Below are 26061 nucleotides of genomic sequence, written 5' to 3' on the forward strand. Positions count from 1 at the left end.
ACTGTCTATAATCATTTGAATGTGAAATTGTAGAATTATGAGGTAAAATTTAACCTTATTTCTTCACCATGTCCATGGTGTTCCTTTGAGTGAATCAATTTAATATCTCTTCTTTTTTACAGAACATTTTGGTTATAGATGGTGGGATGAAAACAACTGAAGGTAGTTTCTGTCAGTTTGTGTTCATAGAGCATGTTGAATAAATATACATGTATATATTATAAAAATAAGGAGATGTTGTATGATAGCTAATGAAACAACTATCCACCAGAGTTCGAGTGGATTAAAACAAGTATAGGCCATCAATTGCAACAATGAGAAAAAAACACATTCTGCTTTGTCTGATATAAAAGACCTGACATAAAAAATGTGAAACAATAAAGGAATGGAAAAATATGAGGGACATGCTCCAACCACAACCAATGCACTAAAGACTCCTAACTCAGGACAGGCATATAGAATATGGTGGGGTTAAACATGCCTGTTAGTGCTTAAGGGCATATGATACAGTTACAGGGAAGGTAATGACGTTGCTTAGGTAAAATGTTATTTTCGCGATGTCAAACTATGACATATTGGGAAAAGATGCATTTTTCGACTAATTTTTATCATTGAAACTGATTAAATTGGAAAACGAGTGCATGGACCCCTATTTTTTAAAACAGCAATTTGTTTCATTTTGCAAGGAGATTATGTGACCCAAATTTTATAAAACTGTAAATTGTGCAATTTTTTTAATTTTGATAAACATGCAGCAAAAAATGATGTTTTTTTGTGTCTATTCATGAACATTTGATAAATATAGAGTTATTTTGGAATGAAAATTGCATAATTTTAAATGATACTTATAAAAAAACAGAAATTACTGATTATTTAACAAAATAAAATCTTTTAAAACAAAAAAGTTATGTCTTTCTTTTGAAAGAGAAAATATGGACACAAATCTGAATTTTGAGCAAATGTACATAATTTCGACCTCATTTAACTCAAAAAGTAGCACATGAAGGTATATTTTTTATTACATCTTTGATTTGATCAGGTAAAAAAAAACCTATACGCAAATTTTCATCAACTTGTAAATACAGGTTCAAAACTGTATTGTATGCCCTTAACCTTTTCCCTACACTTGGCATAAGAATAAACTGTAAAAAAAATACTGTTAACTATTGTGCACTTGTTTCATTAACTCAATGCACAGTTTTCAAGCTAGCTAGATGAAGATTATATAGAATTTCAGATTGAGGAATATTTGTACACATGCAAAAATATGTATAGTTTTAAGAATTTTGTTTTCTTGCATAATATAAATTAAATAGTTAAATGAAGTTAATTATGCATTTGTCATGTTTGTTAGTCTTTTTCATGATGAAAAGTGACTTTTTAATGCAGAGAATATAAAATACATTGCTGCACTACTGTAGATAGTACAATAATGAAAATGTTGCATCATTAAAATCTTCAGTATACTTAACACTCTTCATAGTTTGTTTCTTTTAAGTTTGGGATATGATAACATTTTTTTAAAACAAAGATAAAACTTTTTAAACTGCCTTAGGTCAGATAAAATGAAAGTTGGGTATATCCATGTTTGACTTGGATGAAAAAAGACTTTGTAATTTAATGGACCAAAACAAGATTGGAATCTTTAGTTGTTCAGTGGAGAAATTATACTTTATTAAGTTTCTGTTGATTTTTCTGTTGTATTGATATTCTGAAATATAAGTTCCATGCTTTATCATTGTCATCTATAAATAAATCGTCCAATTCCATCAAATAAAATAAGTAATGTTATGCTTATCGATTCAATATAGAATATGATTCAAGATATAAATTTCTGATAGATTGTAAATACATTTGTACAACCATTATCATGATGAAACATTTTGTAGCTTGTTTCTTAGAAAATTGAAGGATACATATAAACTAACACAGGTGACATTTCTGAATTCTTTAATTAAATGATTTAACACTTTTTAAGTAGACATTGACAAATTTGATTTACAAAAAAACGTTTATAGAAGACAAACATTACCACAGTACTACTTAAGTGTTTTAGTTGTCTAGTTTCTTCTACTGATTTAGTAATTTATGAGTTTAGTAACACTTTCAGACTAATAAAATGGTCATTTTTGTCGTTTGTTTAACCACCTTTTAGTTAGTCTATTATTTATTGTAGGTTGTTAGTCTCAAGGATACATGATAGAGTATGACAGATTTGTCAGTTACAGTTTTAAGGACATGTTGAGGTAACTTTAAGAAAAGATCCATAATAAGTAATGTTGGAATGCATTGTCAACAAAGTATAACATAGATTGTAAAAAGCTTAATAATCTTCTTTCTGATAAGAAAAACCGTGTTGTTTTTCGGCATTGACCTAAAGGCTACAAAAGTCATTGCAATCATTGGAGTTATCATCATCACCTGTCGTGTTAACAGTTTTGTTGTTATTACATATATTTATATATATAGTCTCCAAAACAACTTTCTACCATTTATGTAGCTAACTTTGAAGAGCAGATTTAATTTTGTACTGGTTTCTTTATTTTGAAATAATAATTTTATGCCCCACCTGAAATATAGAATTGTCCAATGTTGGTCATGGCTATCAGGCATTTTATTTGTGCTCCCATTCTCTTTGTAAATAAGGAAACACTGTCTTCTTTCCTGTTTGTTTTAGGTAACTTATATAAGTTTTATTTAATTGACATTCAAATTATTTCTTCATAGAATGCTATTTTGAAAACTATAAAAGATAAATAGAAACTTTAAAAACCAAACATGTTCAGCATGATGACATCTTCAAATATATCAAATTTTGGCTGAAATTCTTAGTAAACTTGTTACAGGAGTGATTGGCCTTGTCTGACCATTTTTTTTTTTTGGGGGGGGGGGGGACACAACAATAGATGTTACAATTTCCAAAAATAAAAGAACAGTAAAAAATTATCAACAATATAACTAGACAAATAGTTTTTTGTCAGGAATTTATTTTTGTCTATATGTTGGAGAGTGTCCATTGCTGAAGATGCACATAAGCCTAGGCGAGAGATACAGACTCTTAACAGACCCTTTACAGTCTCTAGTTTGTATTTTTTGACATGAGATAAAGATGAATAATTATAGCTGGTTGTTATATTAGGTAAATGCACTTGTTCTTTGTTTAAACCAGTACTGTCTAGTTTCTCAACTTAAAATATACAGACATGAAAAGTAAAATTAAAAAAAACCACAGATATTAACTGTTTGTCTTGTCTTTTACATAAATAAATTATTCAGTATTGAGTATATGCTATCACTACCTATAATTGTTTATTTATATTAAAGTTTAAACTATGCTGATTGGTTGATTTCAATAGACTCCTATATATATATTTGTATTAAACTGTTTTACATGATTAATTTAAGTACATGTTCTTGGTTACTCTCCCTCAAAAGAATAAGTTCAAATAAAGATAGTGAAAGTACTTCCTGAATTATGTCTGGAACAAAAATGAAAGTTGTTTGAATTTCAGACCATATCAATTTAAAATATTTTTTAATCAAATTGATTAAGATCATATCTACAATACTCACGTCTAGAATGACTAATAGATTACTTACACTAATGTAGATAATATAATGAAAAGAAGAAAATAGTTTTCTCTAATAGACAGGTGTGGTATCAGGTGGCAGTTATTCAGAAAGTTTACAAATGCAATATTTTAAAAATGCAATGAAAAGTCCTTTTTAAAAATGCTTAATTTTATTGTAGACCTATCAATTCACTGTGAACATGAAATTCACTTGATTTTATCCATATAAAACTTTAATATTCTTAAAACTTCAAAGAAATTTTCAGAAAATATTTAATTGTCTATTTTTAAATAGCAGTATTTATTAAGTCTACTGTATATAAAGATAGTAATTTCACAATGGAGATTTATAACTGTCAGGTAAACAGTGGATTACATTGAGAGGATTACGGATAAAGTCATTGTAATCCTCTAATGCTGTCAATTTAAAAAAATAATATCAGTTTGACAGTCACTTTTTATTCGGAAATTGTTTTTGAAAATGCTATGTTTATAAAATTTTAACTTGACATTTGTGAGTTATAGACTTGTATTTATGTAATGAACATATTGAAAATAACAATAAAATAGTTTGATATTGTATCATAAAAAACATTGGAAAGTTTTCAAGATGCCTTTATATTCCCTTTGATTGGCCTTTGAGATATCCTAAGCTCTCTCTCCTTTATATTATAGGTGGTTATTGATTTAATATCATGTAGAAAGTGTTTGACAACTATAGGATTTACTTTGGCAGACCACAAGCACCTGTTTTTTACTCATTGAAGAAAATCGTGGCCTCACCTGGATACCATACTAATTAACGAAGAAAGGTAACTTAATTGATTAAGGATGTCACTTCCTGGTTTTCAATTGCTTATACTATAGTACCGATTTCTTAATGGGACATGATCATGTTAAAGTTACGAAAGCACCCGCTACAATGATGCTGGACGATTTTAGATAGTATTGACTAAAAAAGTACTGATCTTTTTTGTATAACTATATTGATGTATTGAAGAAAGTTTTGTTGAGGCTGCTTGCAGAGATAATTTATCAATTCAGATCAAGAGAATTAAGAACAAGGTATGGTAAATTGGGCTGTAAACAGCATTTAGTAAGATTTTGCATATAAATTAGACATGCTGAAATTTAATTTTACTGAAAGGTATAAGAAAGAAACCTGAAATTCCTGAAATTGTAACACATTTGTATAGAAAGCATGTAAAAAAGGTAAAAAATATTCAAAAATTTGCCAAGTATTTAAGAATCTTATCTTCCTTGAAACCAGTCCATAGGGATTCCTTGGATATGTAATTCAGAAAATACAACTCTAAACAATTTGGCTCTATAATATTTTTTTGTGCATTAGGGATAGTGATCTGGCGGCGGCTAAGGAGGCAGCGGGGTGAGCTCACTTCTTAAAAGCTTTATATTTTAGAAGGTGGAAGACTTGGATGCTTCATACTTTGTATATAGATGCTTCATGTTACGAAGTTTCCGTCAGTCACATGTCCAATGTCCTTGACCTCATTTTCATGGTTCAGTGACCACTTGAAAAAAAAGTTCAGATTTTTGTAATGTTGAATTCTCGCTTATTATAAGTAAAAGGATAACTATATTTGATATGTTCATACCTTGCAAGGTCCCTATGTCTGTCAGACAGTTTTCACTTGACCTCGACCTCATTTCATGGATCAGTGAACAAGGTAAAGTTTTGGTGGTCAAGTCAATATCTCAGATACTATAAGCAATAGGGCTTGTATATTCGGTGTATGGAAGGACTGTAAGGTGTACATGTCCAATTGGCAGGTGTCATCTGACCTTGACCTCATTTTCATGGTTCAGTGGTTATAGTTAAGTTTTTGAGTTTTGGTCTTTTTATCTAATACTATATGCCATAGGTCAACTATATTTGGTGTATGGAAATATTTTATGATCTTTATGGCAGTTGCGCAGGTTTTATTTGACCGTGACCTCATTTTCACGGTTCATTGCACAGTGTTACGTTATTGTGTTTTGGTCTATTTTTCTTCAACTATAAGTAATAGGTCAACTATATATGTTGTATAGAAGCATTGTTAGCTGTACATGTCTGCCTGGCATGGTTCATCTGACCTTGACCTCATTTTCAAGGTTCATTGGTCTTTGTTTAGTTATCTTGATTAATGTTAAGTTTATGAGACAGTTGTAATAAAGCTTTATACTTAGGACTATCAACATAATATCAATGATTAGTACAGAAGGCGAGACATTTCAGCGTGTGCACTCTTGTTTACAAATTTGCATCTGTTTTTAGGATTAAAAGAATATTCAGATATTAGTTTCTCAAATATATAAGGAAAAAAGCATTTATTTTTGAATTTTCAGTGAGTTAAATATGCTGAATTTGTTTATGCAAAAAAATAGTACAATCCATAAAAGTTATAAATGTTGGTTTGCTCCTGTTTACAGATATGAAACAACAGTTAAACAACATCTATTGGAGATCTTGTTTGAAAATGATCATATAAAAATTGAAATCAGAAGCTTAATGCTGAATATTGCAAGCTCAATTCTTGATTATTTTGAAAATATTAAAAGCCTATATTTTGAACACAACATGTACAGCATGTAGTTTTATATTATGGTACTTTGTAAGATTGTTTACCACAAGTAGAGAATGTGATGTGAATAAGATTGAAGCTTTAGCATAAAGGTTAAGGTCATAAGAATTATTCAATGTTTACTAATTTTTGTCAGCAAGGTTCCTTGAACCCCATGATATTCAATGCATTGTAGACCTGTTGGTGACCTTCTGCTGCTGTCTGCATTATGGTCGGGTTGTTGTCTCTTTGCCACATTCCCCATTTCCATTCTCAATTTTTAGCTCACCTGGCCCGAAGGGCCAAGTGAGCTTATGCCATCACTTGGCGTCCGTCGTCGTCCGTCGTCTGTCGTCGTAAACTATTTCAAGAATCTTCTCCTCTGAAACTACTGTGCCAAATACTTCCAAACTTTAACTGAATGTTCCTTAGGGTATCTAGTTTATAAATAGTATCCGAGGTTTTGATCTATCAACAAACATGGTCGCCATTGCTAAAAATAGAACATAGGGGTCAAATGCAGTTTTTGGCTTATAACTCAAAAACCAAAGCATTTAGAGCAAATCTGACATATATTGTTCATCAGGTCAAGATCTATCTGCCCTGAAATTTTCAGATGAATCAGACATCCCGTTGTTGGGTTGCTGCCCCTGAATTGGTAAGTTTAAGGAAATTTTGCTGTTTTTGGTTATTATGTTGAATATTATTATAGATAGAGATAAACTGTAAACAGCAATAATGTTCAGCAAAGTAAGATTTACAAATAAGTCAACATGACCGAAATGGTCAGTTGACCCCTTTAGGAGTTATTGCCCTTTATAGTCAATTTTTAACCATTTTTCGTAAATCTTGGTTATCTTTTACAAAAATCTTCTCCTCTGAAACTACTGGGCCAAATAGTTCCAAACTTTAACTGAATGTTCCTTAGGGTATCTAGTTTATCAATTGTATCCGAAGTTTTATCTTTCAACAAACATGGTCTCCATTCCTAAAAATTGAACATAGGGGTCAAATGCAGTTTTTGACTTATAACTCAAAAACCAATGCATTTAGAGCAAATCTGACAAGGGGTATTATTGTTAATCAGGTCAAGATCTATCTGCCCTGAAATTTTCAGATGAATCAGACAATCTGTTGTTGGGTTGCTGCCCCTGAATTGATAATTTTAAGGAAATTTTGCTGTTTTTGGATATTATCTTGAATATTATTATAGATAGAGATAAACTGTAAATAGCAATAATGTTCAGCAAAGTAAGATTTACAAATAAGTCAACATGACCGAAATGGTCAGTTGACCCCTTTAGGAGTTTTGCCCTTTATAGTCAATTTTTAACCATTTTTCGTAAATCTTAGTAATCTTTTACAAAAATCTTCTCCTCTGAAACTACTGGGCCAAATACTTCCAAACTTCAACTGAATGTTCCTTAGGGTATCTAGTTTATAAATTGTATCCGAAGTTTTGATCTATCAACAAACATGGTCGCCATTGCTAAAAATAGAACATCGGGGTCAAATGCAGTTTTTGGCTTATAACTCAAAAACCAAAGCATTTAGAGCAAATCTGACAGGGGGTAATATTGTTTATCAGGTCAAGATCTATCTGCCCTGAAATTTTCAGATGAATCAGACAACCTGTTGTTCGGTTGCTGCCCCTGAATTGATAATTTTAAGGAAATTTTGCTGTTTTTGGTTATTATGTTGAATATTATTATAGATAGAGATAAACTGTAAACAGCAATAATGTTCAGCAAAGTAAGATCTATAGATAAGTCTATCTGACCAAAATTGTCAATTGACCCCTTAAGGAGTTATTGCCCTTTAAAGACTTTTTTCACAATTTGTTCATCATGTTGACTTACTTTAAAAAATCTTTTCCTTTGAAACTGCTGTATCAATTTCAGCCAAACTTTGGCTAAATAAGTTTCATAGTATCTAGTATAAATTTTATATTTTATTTCCTTGTATGTCAAGAAACATAGCTTCTATGGCTAAAATAGAACATAGGAGAAAATGATTTTTTTTTTGCTTTTGAAGAAAATAGGACGATCCAAAAAACATTTAAATAAATTGAAAAGCCAAAATAATCATTGATGAGAGATTTAACCAAAAGAATTAAGGTGAGCGATTCAGGCTCTTCAGAGCCTCTTGTATTGATAATACTTTCTATAATAGTTTAGTATAATAGAAAGTTTATTGTTAAATAATAAGGTTGAATTGACATTGAAAAGATCTAGATCACAAACTTCTTGTAATGTAGCAGATTCTAGATCTAGATCACAAACGTCTTGTAATGTAGCAGATTCTAGATCTAGATCACAAACGTCTTGTAATGTAGCAGATTCTAGATCTAGATCACAAACGTCTTGTAATGTAGCAGATTCTAGATCTAGATCACAAACTTCTTGTAATGTAGCAGATTCTAGATCTAGATCACAAACGTCTTGTAATGTAGCAGATTCTAGATCTAGATCACAAACGTCTTGTAATGTAGCAGATTCTAGATCTAGATCACAAACGTCTTGTAATGTAGCAGATTCTAGATCTAGATCACAAACTTCTTGTAATGTACCAGATTCTAGGTCTATGGTTACAAATTGCTTCTGTGATATTTTGAGAATTAGAATTACTTCACCATTGCAAGACTGTAAATTCCTTATAAGTTTGCAGGTCATCCTTGGTTCATGTTAACAAACTGTGTACACCATTATGTACTGATTTTAGTTGAATAAGCATACTTTCTATGACTGTCATTTCACTTAAAAATTTGTTCTGTAGAAAGTGAAATCTATTCTTTGAAGGCAAAGCTTCTAAGCTTTATATGAAAGTAAAGTATAGACTCTAGGATAATGAGCCAATATGACAAGAAGATGTTTAAAATAACACAACATTCAATACATAAAAACTTACCAAAATAGTGGGATCATGAGCTCCAGGATAGATGTGTCTGAATATACAGAATTTGATAGTTAAATTGAAATTTTTTGAATATAACTGACATGAATACCTTCAGTTTACAGGAGGCATTCTTTTCTTATCTATGACTTCTGCTAGATTACTGGACAGAAATCATCCAAAAGCTCTTAATCATTGCAGGAAAAAAAAATTATACAACTATTCATAGCTTTCTATCATTGCTCAATATCAAGATTCATTGTTTAGTTTTGTTTCTCGGGTACTATTAGAAGCAAAGGTCAAGTATATTAGATGTAAGAAATGTTTTAAGGTGTACATGCCTGTCTGACCAGTCCTATCTGAACTTGACCCAATTTTCATAGTTCATTGGTTAATGTTCAGTTCTTGTTATTACATCTGTTTCTCAGATACTAGAAGCAACTGGTTGACCATATTTAGTGTATGGAAGAATTGTAAGGTGTAACTGTCTGGAAGGTTTGATATGAATTTCACCTTATTTACATAATTCATTGATAATGTTATGTTTATGTGATACTTGAAGTTAAACCTTTATCTTAAAGACTTTCAATTCAATTATGATACATTATTCAGGAGAGACATTTCAGTGTGTCCACTCTTGTTTTCATACAATTCTAATTCCAATATTTGGTCACATTTATGTCTTAGATTCACCCAGGCCAAATAGGGAGCATTAACACAGGAATGTCTTCTCTGGTATACTGACATCTATATAAGTTAAAAATAATAAAGTAATAACATAAATAGGAAATCAATTCATGAAACAGATTCTGATCATTCAATGGATAAGTAGGTTATGTGTACTGCATACTGATGTTTGTCTTTTTTGTTTTGCCATGGAGTGGTCAGTTTATTTTTTGACTTATGAATTTGATTGTCCCATTGGTATTTTTCACCTTTCTTCTATGCTTTGATGGAACTGACCTATTCTTAATCAATAGTTACTTGGAATGTGTGGTATTTTTTAAAGCATGGAAAACGAAAGTGATTTTAAATTAAGTTACAAAAGAAAATGTTCATAGTGGACTATTCAAACTTTTATCCATTTGGAAATGTCATATAATAAAATCAAAAGAGTAATAACTTTGAAAAGTATGAGCTTGGAAGGATACATGGCTTAAGCTCAATTCTCTTACTTATTTTCATAATCAGCTGTTTTGAAAAGCCTACCTAGTCAAACAAATATGAAAGGGAAAGCTATTTGAAACTGAGAAAAATTGAAATGAGCATATAGATTTTCATATGTTTGTTTCTATAACTTTTTAACTTGATATTGTTTCCTATTCAAATTTTCAGCATGCAGGAAATCGAAAAGTATACTCAATATTATTTAGTTTAATAATTGTAGCAAACCTGTAATTGATTTTCATTCAAGTGTGAAAAAACATGTTTTGATGATAAGTAGTTCATGTTTATATTCATTGCATGGCATTCGTGGTGAATATGAAATGTTTTTATTTTTTCATAAAAATCCATATTAATTGATTATTCTTACCACGTGTTATAATTTATACAAACTTCAAAGGTGTTTGTATCCTGCTATCTCAATTGTATTTTCTTGTGGTCTTGTATTGTATTTTCTTGTAGTGTTCTATTGTATTTTCTTGTAGACTCTTATTATATATTTCTTGTGGTCTCATAGGGAAATATTATTTCTTGTAGTCTCATATGGCAATATTATTTCTGTAGTTTCAGTAGGAGGTTGTGTAATCTTTTGTTTGTGTAATCTTTGTTTGTGTAACTGTTGAGGGATCCTGATATAGCAAATCTCAATAAAGTCAGCATTGCAATATGATAGCTATATATAGCCCACCTTAAAATGAGCAAAAAGACCAAATAACTGCTCCAAAACAAACTACAACCAAGGCAAATATAAGGGGTTTCTGTGTGTAAACCAAAACATAGTCTCAGCAAATCATACTGGCTTAAAGCAGAAAGACAGTTAGAATAATAATATTTATTAAAAAATCATTTAATTTTGGCCCTTGAGAAACACTCAGCATACAAACGCAATTTTGAGTTCCTGCCTGAGCAAGTCAGCTTGCAACCTTCAGTGTAAGGAAGAACCTGCCTGCCCGACAATGCGCCAGCCGGGGAATGTGAAGCGAGGGTTCTCCACTTAGGTGATGAGACTAGGCGTCTCATCGGCAGCCAGGTAGTGCAAGGGTCTGCCTGGGGGATAGCCCATGTACTCGTGAAGTAGCAGGGGTCTATCAAACTGGCACTGGAATAAATTTGATAAAATTTGTCCCCGAAATGCTTGGGGATGAATGAAATTTTAGAAATGACCAGTGATAAAATTCCATTAAGGTCCAAAAACTCAGATGGAAACATATGAGTGCCCCCAAGGATTTAGGAGTTTGGATTATTCACCTTCAATAAAGTCATGAGAAAAATTAAAAAAAATAATGAAAATATATGTTACATACTGATTCATAATAATGTTACTACATGTACATGTATTACTAATGATATTTAGTATTTAAAGATTAGAAGTTAATGATAAAATTTTCTTAACAAAACTGCATACTTGTTAGGAAATAAACATGAGAATTTTATAAACAAAGGTATCCAGTATTCAAAACATTAAGTGATGCTATTAACATAGAATTCAGTATCCCAAATTTGAAAATGTTATAAAAAATGATATTCAGTATTCCAATTTAAAAAAAAAATGCTATACAAAAATGCAATCCAGTATCCAAACAAGATTAATTCAAAATTTTATATGTTTAAAGATTCAAACATGATTATACTACCATAGTCAGTATATTCAATGATGAGAATGCTATAAAAATGATATTCAGTATATTCAATGATTAGAGTGCTATAAAAACAATACTCAGTATATTCAATGATGAGAATGCTATAAAAAATTATATTCAGTATATTCAATGATGAGAATGCTATAAAAAATTATATTCAGTATATCAATGATGAGAATGCTATAAAAAATTATATTCAGTATATCAATGATGAGAATGCTTCAATGATAGAGTGTGTCAGTATCAGTTTCTGAAATACAAAAGCTGCACCAGATGGTTGATAAGATTTGAACCTTACAAGAAATGCAATCAGTTTTCAATTCAGAGTGGGGGAGAAACTGCCTGTATAACAATCTGCTAGTTTAGGGAATGTGGAGCGAGGATTCTCCACGAAGAGTGAGACATGGCGTCTCATTTGTAGATGTTTGTATGCAAGGTATGCTTGGGGATATCCCTGTGCTAGTACATTACCATACAGGCATGAGAACTATAAATCCATAATTCAAACATGATAAATTTTCCTAAACAAATTTGTGAAGAAAATGCCACTCTGTTCAGTTAAGGCAATTATAAAATAATACTTTCGGGCTAAAAATTTCTCATCATTGAATACGATGTTATTATATGCAGTTATATATTTAATAATTTTTTACGAGGTGTGTCAAATTTCACAGCTATAAAGTTCTGTTAGATTCTAGGGTATATGTAGTATTAAAGCTATGTATACTTCCATCTGCAATTTATCATTATGTGAGTAAAAGTTTAAAATACATTATACTCTACAGAAAATATCACTATATCCCATAGTATAAATATCTTTAACATCAATAAGACGATATAAACAATCTCTATAATATCTTAAATAAATAGGAAAACTGTAAAGATCCTTGGTTTTGACATATTTTAGATGTAAAGTTGTCTATTTAAAAAGTGTATGTTGTCCAATTTTAAGAACTCAAATTGCTGGAATAGCTACATCCCGAGTTATGTAGTAGGTTTACAATAAGGTTCGATATAATATACTTCTAGACTGCTTGGGCACTGACGAGGCTGTAGTTTGTCCTTTATGATACATCACAATTACGTAGTAGGTTTACAATTTTGGTTCACAATCAGTAACATACTTCTGGAATGTTGCACGGGCACTGATGAGGCTGTACTACTGCCTTCTAGTCAATAGCTAATGTGCTACATGATCTCATTGAAAGGTTGGAGAAATAATATGTCCACACAGATAACGGAACTGATATATACACTTATGTCCATGTTGAAATGCATTAAGTCTCATTTCAAAGTTAAATATCTGCCATGTCTGTAATGTAATCCTGTTTGAAAACCTTCTGAACTTGATAAAAGTGAGAACTAGTGCTGAATGTGCTTTAAACCACATAAGCTGGTAGAATATGATAAGAACACTGGCAATGTTCATGCTCTGTATAATATGTAGGTACGACTGAGGTACAGTTGAATAAATGTAAAGTTTAAAACAAGAGTGGAAGTATATCCATGCCAAGTAAGTCAAGCTGTAATGCCACATCCAAAGTAAAAAGAAGAACTTGATCATGTTGATAATGTCTAATCCTTTGTTGTAATTCTGATGAAACCAAAGTGCATACAGGATGTGTCTATGTCTCCATTTCCTCAGTGTTAAAATATGCAATATAAGAAATGAAGAAAGGTGTCAGTAATGGGCAATATCAAAAGCTGTACTTATGTAATAATTCTATAAATGTAAACTGTATAACAAGAAAATAACAGTTTGACTTATTTAGAATAATTCAAAAACTGAATAAAATATACTAAAAGTATCTTATATCTTATCTATCTAAGATCATGAAACTACTAAATAATTATTTGCAGAATGCATGAAGGCAGGGTATATATGAAGACAGCAAGTAAAAATAATATAAAAAAAGAAATAAAGATAAAATAAAGCATTGATCACTATATACTAATCCAAAAAATAAAAAAAATAGGATAACCAAAATTCCAAGTGGCTGTTTCTGAATAAATATTTAAATTACAGAAGTGAATATTTGTTCAAGCTCGTCTCTAAATTGCCTTTAGATAATAATAATGAAAAGAAAACACCAAACACCATACATCTGTATATAAGAAATAAAAGTTCAAACAAATATACTTGCCTAGAACAGTTGTGTAGAATGTAAAGCCACTTCAATATATAACACTCATGGAAATCTCTGTATGGTCACAAATATATAAGGATCTGATGATATATAGATCCTGCTCGATCACATAATACTCTCTAGCACAGTAACATGGTTATAAACTTCACATGAAAAACTACACAAGTTTGCAAACAATATAAACTCAGCTGTGTATAAGTAAATAAGATCCAAAGGTATAATAAACATGATAGTTCATATCGCAAGAAGTAGATATCTAAAATTAGTATGGTAGCGGTTGAAAAATAATGCAGCCACATTGTGACATAATAATGGTAAAAGTTAAAAAACAAATGAAGTCCAGTGAATAAATTGAATAATAGCACTGTAAAACTCCATCAACTAGTCAGGCTGCTATGAACCAAGAAACTGATTATACAAAAACCATGCAATAGGCTTTACACACAGATTGGGTACATCTAACATCCAGGGGAGGAGACTGACCTACTGACCCTCAAATAATATACTATTTATTGTGTAATCAGTATTAAAGAGATCTGGTATCATATTCTGCTTCCTCTCCCACAGTGATTGTTTGTGACATGTATCTGATTAAGACAAGATTAGTGTGCCTCCTAGTGAGATTCCAGTTGTAACTTCAAAGTGTCAAATGTTAACAAGTGGTCTGTGTATGTTAATTAATTGCATCCATAATGTCAGCATCTTTATCATAAAATTAATTACTTGAAAACTGAAATAACTTTTCTGTTTGTATAAACAATACTTAAATTACATATAAGTAACATTAAAACTTTAATACTGTTTTAAATCAATGAAGTTTACTGACTTTCTAACAGTTTATACATCCTTGGAAATTGTGATCACATTTATTTGGAACATGGATTAAAGTGAGGAGACTAAAGTTTTGAATAAAATTTGTAATTAATGTTCTTTACTCAAATTTATCTTTGGAAAATTAAGAACAGTGAAGATTGTTATGACTGTAGTGCCGTCCATCCATGTGCAGAATTATTGCTATAGCAAAATAGTGCCATTTAAACTAGTTAAAAGACAAACTTTAACTGATGCAAGCAACAACTCCTTGAATTTGTCTCTCTGTATCATTGGACTTTTCTCCATTCATAATCGCAGTATTGATTGATTCTGCAAGGTAGGACATATTACATATTTTAATCAGGATTTTATAACATTCTTTCCATCTGTGTTGATATAACTTCTAAAGATATTATATTGATAAAAGGAGTCCATGACACAGCAACTCAAAATCACAATAAACTCTATATAAGAATATGTTTTATATATTTTACATGTTTTGTACTAGTGTTGTTCTCATTTTGTTGACAATGTAATGGAATTTGATGCGACTGTCATACAAATGAGAGGTTTAGCTAGCTATGAAACCAGGTTCAATCCACCATTTTCTACATTAGAAAATGCCTGTACCAAGTCAGGAATATGACAGTTGTTATCCATTCATTTGTCAAAAAACATAGAACAACAGTCCACTAAACACTATTTTGCAAGATTGAGCACCAAGAACCTAATAAAAGACAGTGGGAATTCCTGTGCAACTTGTGGCACCTGTTTAGGGTGTACTAAGTCATGATTCTGTTATGTTAATGAAGGCATAAAACTTTGCTCAGTGCTCGGAGCACAAAAATCATGCTCAGGCTCTCGTCATTAAACTTTACTCAGAACTAGAAGCATAAGATTTTGTACTCAAAACACAAAATCAAGTATTTTAATAAGTTCATTTCTCAGTTTGAGTATGATAATATTGCTTAAAAGTTTAATGACTGCAAGACCAGATGATCATTAGACAATTGGAAAAGAACACAAAGTATTTCAAAGTGGAAACTCTTTCAAACTTCAGTCAACTTTGTATTTTCCTAGGCAAACTTTGGAAACAGTCTATGTAAAGTATATTTGGGTATGATATTAGCATATACATAAGATTTGTTATATAACAGTGTTAATATTTTCTTTTTAACCCCTAATTTACACTTTCAAAATTTATTTTTTTCTCTGATATACTTTGTAAAAAAACTATGTATCTTCTTTCAAAATCAAGTTTGTTGTTATTATCCCAAACATTAGAAAATATATTTTTACAAAACATAATTTTTATGCTGTATAAAGTATGTTCTAAATAAAAACTTCTCTCGATATTGTTATAAAAGATTTTGTTTAACAAGACTGTAGGTTCACTTTGATGACCTTATAAAGTATATATATATAAGTTTAATACTTGTCCACATGTTTATAATAAATTGTTTACATTGTAAACAAAGATTTGATCAATCCAATATTCACTGGTTAATAATCAATACAAAATTAGCTCTCTTCTTCTAAAGATTGCCCAGAAGCAATCTTTTACTGCATGATTTAAATGTTTCGTTCCTTTTCATGTCACGGTCATGTTTGAAAATGTGTATTAAAACAATCAAATTAAACATGTGTGGAATAGACATTGAAATTTAGTTGTGTTTATAAACCCGTGAAGAGAACAGAAAAAAACTTGTAATATAAGTATATGCCCCGTCAACCATGTTGAATTCCTTGTATTGTTATTTAAATGTTCTGAAGGTAACTAGCCCTTCTGATTACCTGTGAAGAAACGGTTTCACTTTGTTGATAAGGTCCGTCTAACTTCTGTCTCGGGGAATTTTAAAATTTAGTTTTAGATTCTGTATCTGGATTTATTTGCACCTATTCGTTTGGATTATATCATTTTGTTCATTTCGTTAAAAATGGTAAGTTTATGAATTATTAAAATGATTATGAATGGAATAAATATTATGAAACATACCTGTTCAGGTAAGTTTTAACACCTGTAATCAATTGGCTAATTATACCTGTCAATAAATGATTCTGTTGAAAATGCATTATAGAAAAGAATAAGAGTTGGTTTGAAGACTGGGATTTATAATTTCTTTTCTAGCTTTTATGCATTGATATTTTCAGAAAATTAAAATCAATTTTTACTATTTCATTCTTTCTTTTTAAATGGCAGGTGTGGCCTATAAATTTTTTGTTGTCAAGTTTTGATATCAAATTATTGAAGTATGACAGCTAGTAAAAAGAAATGTCAGGTACTAAAGTTTAATCTATAACATTGTTTGAAAGTACAAAACATATAAAACTTGTAATAAAATAGACATATACATGATTTCTTAACAGCAATGATTGCTATTTTATTTTATTATTGTATAATTTGGTTAAGTCCTGATTTACGGTAAAAAAAATTGTGGTCAATGTAAAAATTCAATTTCAAGTTCTTGTATGTGTACATGTACTTTTTTATTCTATAAATAGATATTTAATCAGATTTTTCTGATAGGAATTTAATCAGATTTAAATGACATCATTTGATGTAAAATTTACAGACACTATTTAAAAAAAACATTATGTTACTTAATTTTTGAAAGAAACTTAATTTGTTTGGGAATTTGTTTGTACTTGAATGTGGAATATTAAAGTACTCAATGAAATAATCTGCTGATCAAACATGAATGATTTTTTATTCAATCTTGGAATTTTGGACGAAATTTGAAACTTTCAAATATCGCTGTTTAATTTATTTTAAATAGGTAAATTACTTTTGAATTGAAGTTTCATTATAACAGGTAGATCATATATCCTGTTATATCTAGTTAGAATTATTTTGTATATAGAAGGCACACTGTGTCTTTTTCCTCCCTAAATCAACAACTGAAATTAAAGATGTGTCTGAAAAAATAAGACATTTCTATTTACTCTCAAAAAAAGAGTTAATACTCTATGCATTTTCACCAACTCAAGAAAATAATTTCCAGTTTATGATAGAATATTACAATTTTGAATTAATTACTTTTTTTAGTTAGATGAAGACATAGTATAACCTTCAATATCTAATAATTTCATGTTTGTGCAGCATAAATGCTTTGCATTAACAGTATAACAGCTTAAAGTTGCTCATATCTACGTCATTTGGTTGGTCTCTGGTGGGTAGTTGTATCAATTGCAATCATAACATACCCCTAATTTTTTATATTAAGTTTTTTAGTGATACTGTTAGTTAATAGATTTATTTCATTGAATAAATGATCATTTTGAGACTTTTTTTTGTTATCGTAACTTTTTTTACATAATCCAATTACTTGAAAATTCAATTAAGTAATTATTACACTTTGAAGCAGACCACATATTGATTCAATAACTGTAATCAGACTATGTTATTCAAATAGAATAAATTTATTTGAGGAATTATTTATAAGGTTATGATAGCAATAAAACACAGGTAAGATTTTTGTCCCAGTCAACTTTACTGCAGTAATCATACTTTTGTATACCCCACCATGGGGCAATTTGATTTTTTTGTCTGTGCATCATCCAACAATTTTTCATCTGTCTGTCTGTCCCTCTTCAGGTTAAAGTTTTTGGTCAAGGTAGTTTCTGATGAAGTTGAAGTCCAATCAACTTAAAATTTAGAATACATATTCCTTATGATATGATCTTTTAAATTTTAATGCCAAATTAGAGTTTTTACCCCAATTTCACAGCCCATTGAACTAAGAAAATAATAGTGCAAGTGGGACATCCTTGTACTATGGACATATTCTTGTTACTTTTATGTTTACATGTACATCTGTTATGGCACTTTCAAAAAAAAAATTTTGCCAGACTTTCTTTAGTTTTGGGAAAGGTTAGTAGAAAAGAAAAAGGTTATGGGCCAAGTGTCTGGTAACCTGTGCCAAGCTGATGAAAAAAGCACATTCTGTATAGTAATATTAGGATGCTGTGTGGTTAGCATTGAGACAACTATCCAAAAATGTCTTTATTTAGACGATAACAGTGTTGAAGGTTGTACCTTCGCCTATAAGTTTACTTCTTTACATTGTTACTTGGATGGAGAGTTTCTCAATGGCACTTATACTACCTTCCTATATCTATTGTATTTGAAGTGTCCTGCAAGTATCGATTACACTGACTGGAGATGGTTTAGTAAAGCCAATAAAAAACATATTTGTGACCATCAAATAAAAATATTGATGTGCAGCACTCAAATCTTTAAATACAATTACTGTTATCCAAGTTCTGATTCCAACCATTTTGTCATATTCTTGTGTGATTATTTTTTATTTATTTTGATATTGATGTGGGCTCAGTCATGCCACAGAGATAACCTTCTCAATTTACATTTTGTTTGTGCAAAATGTATGACTTGGGATGACTATATTGGCATAAAAACAAGTTTCTCTCAGATCTCGATGACAGTTTTATTTGTATTCAACTTTAAAATTCTCAATCTTGATTTCTGTCGTTACTTAAAGGTTTATTTACATAGGAAATTAATGAATGTTTTATAAATAAAGGTTTTCTTTCTAATTGAATCATACATTATAAAACTTATTTGTTTCATGTTAATTACTTTATATCCGACAAAGGTTGTATTTGTTACAGAACCAGGAAATGGCTTTAACTGACATTATCTGTTTAAATTAAAGTTCATGTCATATAGTTCGTCACAAGTTTGTCTCAAGTTCGCCACAAGTCCGTCATTGAACCAACATCTTTCATAATTAACAAGATTTTGTCAAACAGTATAAGGTGACTTATGTAGAAAAAAGCAGATTGACAAATTACTTATCAATTTCCTTGTTAGGAAACATTTCTCAAACAAAACTTTTTTTGAATTTCATTGTTTTTGCAACTGGCTAATAAGATGTGAACTGACAGGCGATGATCTTGATTCTTTTTCATTTATATAAGTACAGATGACCTCTATAGATTGATGTCAATTTCATTATGACATTGTCATAAAACTCTTTGATCATATCTGTGTTGTTATTATTGTAGATGTAAGTGATACAAAGTGAAATGGACATGATTGACAAGCACCTGTCACCAATCTACAGGTAAACTCTAGGTAAGATGTAATTAAATTTGACATTGATTGGGGCAAGGACTTCCGTGAAATTCGAAGAAAAAAAATGTTTGAAAAAATAAAATTGGATATGATTTGAACTTTAACCCCCTCAAGGATGACTTGGGAGTAGAAATATGATCCTTCCTCATCCTGCTGACTGACAGTAAAACCCAAACCCTTGCCATAGTGGGATGTCCGCTTGGTAGTACTGGAACCTATACATGCATGAAATATTTGCCACTGGATGTTAAACCACCAACAATCATTGAACCCTATGGGCATTTTGTAGATTTTTGTGATTTAGAGAAAGTTATATTATACATAAAGACTGGAGATAGCATCAAATTAAGTTTAGTCAATACTAGAAACAGGCAACAAATTAAAACAGAATCCAAAGAAAAGATTTAGGCAACCCTAAACAGAATATATTGATCAGATTTATGCAATTTAAAGCCTAATCCAGAGATTCTATCTTCTACTTTGCATGTTGCATTTATAACATAATCTAGTTTCCAGAGCAAGAATCAAAGACAACACCAAGAATAGCATGCCGAACTTGTTTCCATCAATGTAAGATTTTTTTTATAATAATTCAGAAACAACATACATGACATACTTACATTTATTCTAAATCTTATGAATTTCATCTAAAACATTGGGTAATACTATGAAATAGTGAACTGCCTTGAAAGCAATGGTTCTCTCCTTCAGCTTGGATGAATATTGAAAACTCAGTATGCATTACATGTAGTAAAAATACTGATTTATTGATATCTACATTAAATGTATTTGTTTAAAAGGTTGAAGATATATTTTATATTTTATGTGAAATATGGACTAGTTTCATTAAGCCTCCTATCTTTACAAAAACTAAATATGTTTTTTTAAAGTTTTGGATCAACATATCTAGTATTATTTGTCTAATAAGCAAATTTCTGGCTTTTATTTATTTATTGGATTCTAACATTGTTCAATAAGATTATGCTGAAATGTTATATGATTTTTCTATACCAGTAGCAGTGCCAAGTTGTCATAAATATTTATGATGTAAAATATTGTTTGTAAACTTGGCATGTTGCTCATTGACGGATACTTCACAATTCATACAAATATCAATGATCAGTTTATCACCACTTATGTAAAGCCATATTGTATATTATAGTTATCAGAGCATGACTACCCTTATTGAGGAATAGGGTAGATATCTATTTATTTAAGAAAATAGGTAGACCTCAATGCTTATGTATTGTATTGGTTTTATCTTGTCTACTATGTACTATATGTGCCGTCATTCTTTTGTATTATTGTTAGAATATCAGTGTTGTCAAATCTCAGGTTAGAGTAAGATACAAAAAAAATATCATCAAGAAAATTTATATATATTTTGATAATCTGAATCCTTCATATATATAAAACTTTTTTTTTGATAATGTCTCAAATCCAGAATTAAAGCATTTTAAAATGAGGGAGAGGTATTTGGAGTATTTTAATAGACAAACTTGTCATCTTTTCATATATTTTTTGTTTAATTTCTTGAGTTATCATATATAATGTAACTGAAAATTAAAAGTTCATAGTTACCCATTCAAGGGGCTCATCCCTACTATTTCTTACATAGTAAATGCTGCTAGCCTAAAACACACATATATGGAAGGAGGGTGCTTCAGTAGCTCTGTGGTCTTAGTTGTTTATTTGTTTTGATCACAAGCCTGTCATTTCTGGTGTTCTGCATCCAAAGCCTACTTTTGTCCAGTTGTTTTCCACTCTGATCTTTATTGAGATCTAAGCAGCTTTCATACCAAAGGTTGTGTTTCTCTCCATACACTTTGACACTCTCTACCAATAAAACTTGGCCACAATGATTTAGCTGAGAGGTTGAAATTAACATTAAACACCAATAAAACATGCAGCTTCTGTTTGTACTTGTTCTTAGTCAGGAATATGATGTTCAGTTGTTGTTGTCAGTTGATGGGCTTAATAAGTGTTTTTCGTTCCTTGTTTTTTATATAGATAAGACAGTTGGTTCCTGTTTGAATGATATGGTTTTAGACTACGGGTAGTCATTTTTGGGGCTTGTTATAGCTTGCTGTTTATTGTGAGCCAAGGCTCTGTGTTGAAGACCATACTTTGAACTATAGTGGTTTACTTTTACAAATTGTGACTTGGATGGAGAGTTGTGTCATTGGCACTCAGACCACATCTTTTTATATCTAAGTACCAAAATGTCTTCAACTGTTAGACTAGGAAGTCTATCAAGATCAATATGTTACCTTTTATTGGCAAAGTAAATATTGTTTCAATTGATCGCCACCTAATTAAAGACTAATTGCTTGAGTTGAAATTAAATATATTGTAGGTATAAGTTCTAGATTTATGTCTGGTTGAAAATTCAGGTTGATCTGATAATATTGTCCATCCCAGTAATAGTCGATTATCATTTCTAAAAGATTCTGCTTCTTATAAAAAAAACTTGATGTGAATCCTATGGACAAATATTTGGAATAACCAGTTATATTTTATGGAATATATGAAAATATTGAGAATTGTTACTTTAAAATTAGTTTATTTTTTTCTACATTTGTTTTGTAAACATTTTTATTCTGAGAACATATACTAGTCATGTTTGTTCAGCTTTAAAGGACGTTTTTCTAGAACCTGTTTTAGTTTTATGACATTATAGCACTGATGATCTATTTGTAAACTACTACGCAGTTGTCAACATTTGGTTACTCTTAAACATTTTCTCTCATTATTTTTTCTAAATTGAGTTCTTTCTTCTAGGGTTATACTTGTTTTAAAGAAAATGTAAGTTTAGTATATGGTTGTCTATGCAGAATAATTGCATACTTAACAGATAAAAATATCTGTTTATTTTGCATGTAATTGCGTAAATTATTTTGACATGTCATGGTGTAATTAAGTATTTAAACTTTCACTTTCTGAAAATTTCATGCATTTGAAATTTTCAAACTGCAAGAATGATTATTTCATTAACAAAAGTATGAGAACATGTACTGAAAAGTTGATCACATTATAACAAGTTTTCCTAAATAATCATTTTAAATTTTGAAACTTATAATTCATATGATAAGTTATAATGTACCATTTAAAGATTTTTTAAATGATTTTGTGCAGTTTTCATGCTTTAGTTAATTTTAGGAGAGGTGTATTACTGTAAACAAGTATTGGAAATACCTTTGTGGTTAATATAGGGGGAAGTCATACATATCATACATGTTGTTTTGCATGTATAGTAAAACAAACTGATAGAATGAACGTGAGAGATAGTCAGCAGTAAGTACTGGTAGAAAAGTTTTGCTACACTGAGGTTGAATTAAATTGTTTTGGCTGTCCTGTTGAAAGTCTTGATTTTGCCAATTTTTGCTGAATACCTTTCGATTTAGACTACTTTGGCTGCTCTTTTGAGGCCCTTTTGAATTGTCAAAGGTTTTATATTTTAGGTATTCAAACGCTTGGTCTTCAGAGTACCTGATGGAGATGCAGTATACAGCAAAGGAAATTTGTTTCATTAGGGCTACGCTAAAGGCGGGTCGCCCTATAGTGATCAGTCTGTCCGTCCGTCCGTTCGTCCGTCCATCCGTCTGTCCGTCCTTCCGTAACACTTTCGTGTCCGCTCCATATCTAGAGAACCATTATGATTTCATACTTAATACTTAACATGATTATTAACCAACACCAGATGTTGTGTCATGTTGTATGTACAACTTCCTAGGTCAAAGGTCAAGGTCAAAAACTTTGGTTTCAGTTGACAACCCCGTGTCCTGTGGTGAAGATTGTGTCCGCTCCATATCTATTTAACCATTATGATTTCAAAGTTTATACTTGACATCCATTTTAACAACCACCAGAGGGTGTGTCATGATGTATGTACAACTTCCTAGGTCAAAGGTCAAGGTCAAAAACTTTGGTTTTCGAGTTGACAACCCCGTGTCCTGTGGTGAAGATCGTGTCAGCTCCATATCTAGATAACCGTTATGATTTCAAAGTTTATACTTGACATCCATTTTAACCACCACCAGAGGGCGTGTCATGATGTATGTACAACTTCCTAGGTCAAAGGTCAACGTCAAAAAAACTTTGGTTTCAGTTGACAACCCTGTGTCCTGTGGTGAAGATTGTGTCCGCTCTATATCTTGAGAACCGTTATGATTTCAAATATTATACTTGACATCCATTTTAACCAACACCAGAGGGTGTGTCATGATGTATGTACCACTTCCTAGGTCAAAGGTCTGTCTGTCTGTTGGTCTGTCCATCGCTAACAAATTTGATCCACACTATATTTTGAGAGGACAGCTGTTATTATTTCATACTTTATACCTGACAAACATTTTCAACTTAACATATATATTAACCAACACCAGAGAATGTGTCATAATGTATGCATCCTAGGTCTAAGGTCAGTCTGTCGGTCTGTCCATCCGTTCGTTGTTCTTAACAAATTGTGTCCGCTCTACCTCTCGAGAACCGCTAATATTTCATACTTTATACTTGGTGGGTCTTAATATATTGAAGGCATAATTCTAAAAATATGTGACAAATATCAATTGGGCAGCACCTTTAAACATATTGTTCAAACATCAATCCATATATCCAGAAGTCACCTTAGAGTAGTCAACAATGAGTTCACATCATGCAGTCATGTCACTATTATTTTATGAAAGTAAGATGAGAATATTTATCAGTTTTAACTTAAAATCTTAGATCAAAATCACACATGAGACTATGTAATAACTTCAAATAATGCTTCATATCAGATTATCCATGCAACTTATTTACCCCACGTTATTGACAGCGGGGCCCACAGAGATGGCTCCCATCTCAATGATATCTAGTTCTTTTTCTTAGCACACTGTAATAAAGTTTGCACTCTTTGGGTATATCCATTGAGAGAGATTTTTTACTCAATCTTAGAAACACCAACATTAAAAAAGCATATTTTCAGTATATAAGCTTTAGTTTATATATACATATACTTGGCTTAAAAGAAAAACATTTAGTTTGAATCAGTAGAATAATTTGTACTTTTGACTAAGATATTATCCTAACATTTCACCAGTGACTACCTAATTTAGAGATTAAGTTTGATATAACATAGAGGCATACTGTCTTGTTTACACTTCTTTTGAAGCATATCTTTCAACTATTTGAAAATCGTCAGTATAAACACACTTAGATTCTAAACAGAAATTATATTAAAAATTTTTGTATACACAGTCAAACATTTGAATTAGGGATATGAAGCAATTATAGATAAACTTTGCCGATAAATTTTTGAAGAATTTTGTTTGATCATATAGATTAAAGCATATATTTAAAAAGCTTTCAACTACATGTATTTCTGTCTATAATATTATGCAATGTTTACCAATCCTTTAAGTCACCACAAATTATGGTTGTCATTTTTTGTCCGTGAATAAGGTGTTTTGGTAAATGTAAACAGTGATTCTGTTGTCTGACTGTCGTGTTATCAAGTTTTTACCATTTAACAATCATTTTTTTACATGCATATATTCTTAGAACTGATATTTTGTCTTTTTATTAAAATATTTTTTAATTCTTCAATTTGTTAAAATGTACATTTAAATTTAGGATTACATTGTGTTCTGAATATCATGACGCAATACACAAACCCCTGTTTATGTCATGTCTAACATCCATGAATTGTTCTTATGGGTTATTTTTGGGTTGTATTTTTTTTGCAGTTTGTGTCTTAGGCTTTCAACATTTATATTACAGCAGATAGCAATAGATGCAATATTAAGGAGTAAGAATGTGAAATCACAATTTCCTTTTACATTCTTTACATACAGATCCCCTTTTATGAACCTCATTTAAGTAAGATTGACAATTGTGCATATTTTAAAATTTTAATTGTGTATTGTTTGTAATTTAAGTTTTATTAAACCGCAAGTTTGACAATTTTCTTATTTTTCTTTTTCCGTTTTTGACCTCTGTGTCTTTTTAATGACTAATTTTTCAAAAAAGAATGTATTATAAGTAGAGTATTATTCTTAATGATCATTCAATTTGAAATGCACCAAGGTACTTGCAAACTCAGTTTGTGATACACACTGCCAGGAAATGTTCTCTATGGTTAACTTGGCCAGAAATAATGAATCATTCCATCCCTGGTTCCCTAAATATATAATT

General features: G+C 30.6%; 1 protein-coding gene across 2 annotated transcripts in view; it reads left to right on the forward strand.

The window, feature by feature from the left end:
• The first annotated feature begins 122 nt into the window (after nucleotides 1-122).
• LOC134725572 (unconventional myosin-XV-like) overlaps nucleotides 123-26061 on the forward strand; it is a 132001-nt gene continuing 106062 nt past the window's right edge. Inside the window, exons 1-4 of one of the 2 annotated variants that reach the window (XM_063589505.1) lie at nucleotides 123-162; nucleotides 2177-2246; nucleotides 4248-4384; nucleotides 19818-19887. The gene's annotated coding sequence lies outside the window, so the exon portion shown is untranslated. Of the gene's footprint in view, nucleotides 163-2176; nucleotides 2247-4247; nucleotides 4385-16527; nucleotides 16733-19817; nucleotides 19888-26061 lie in introns of those variants that run through there. The other variant, XM_063589504.1, reaches the window with a different exon arrangement.

The sequence above is a fragment of the Mytilus trossulus genome, chromosome 7 (assembly GCF_036588685.1).
Source record: "Mytilus trossulus isolate FHL-02 chromosome 7, PNRI_Mtr1.1.1.hap1, whole genome shotgun sequence".
Lineage (NCBI taxonomy): Eukaryota > Metazoa > Mollusca > Bivalvia > Mytilida > Mytilidae > Mytilus > Mytilus trossulus.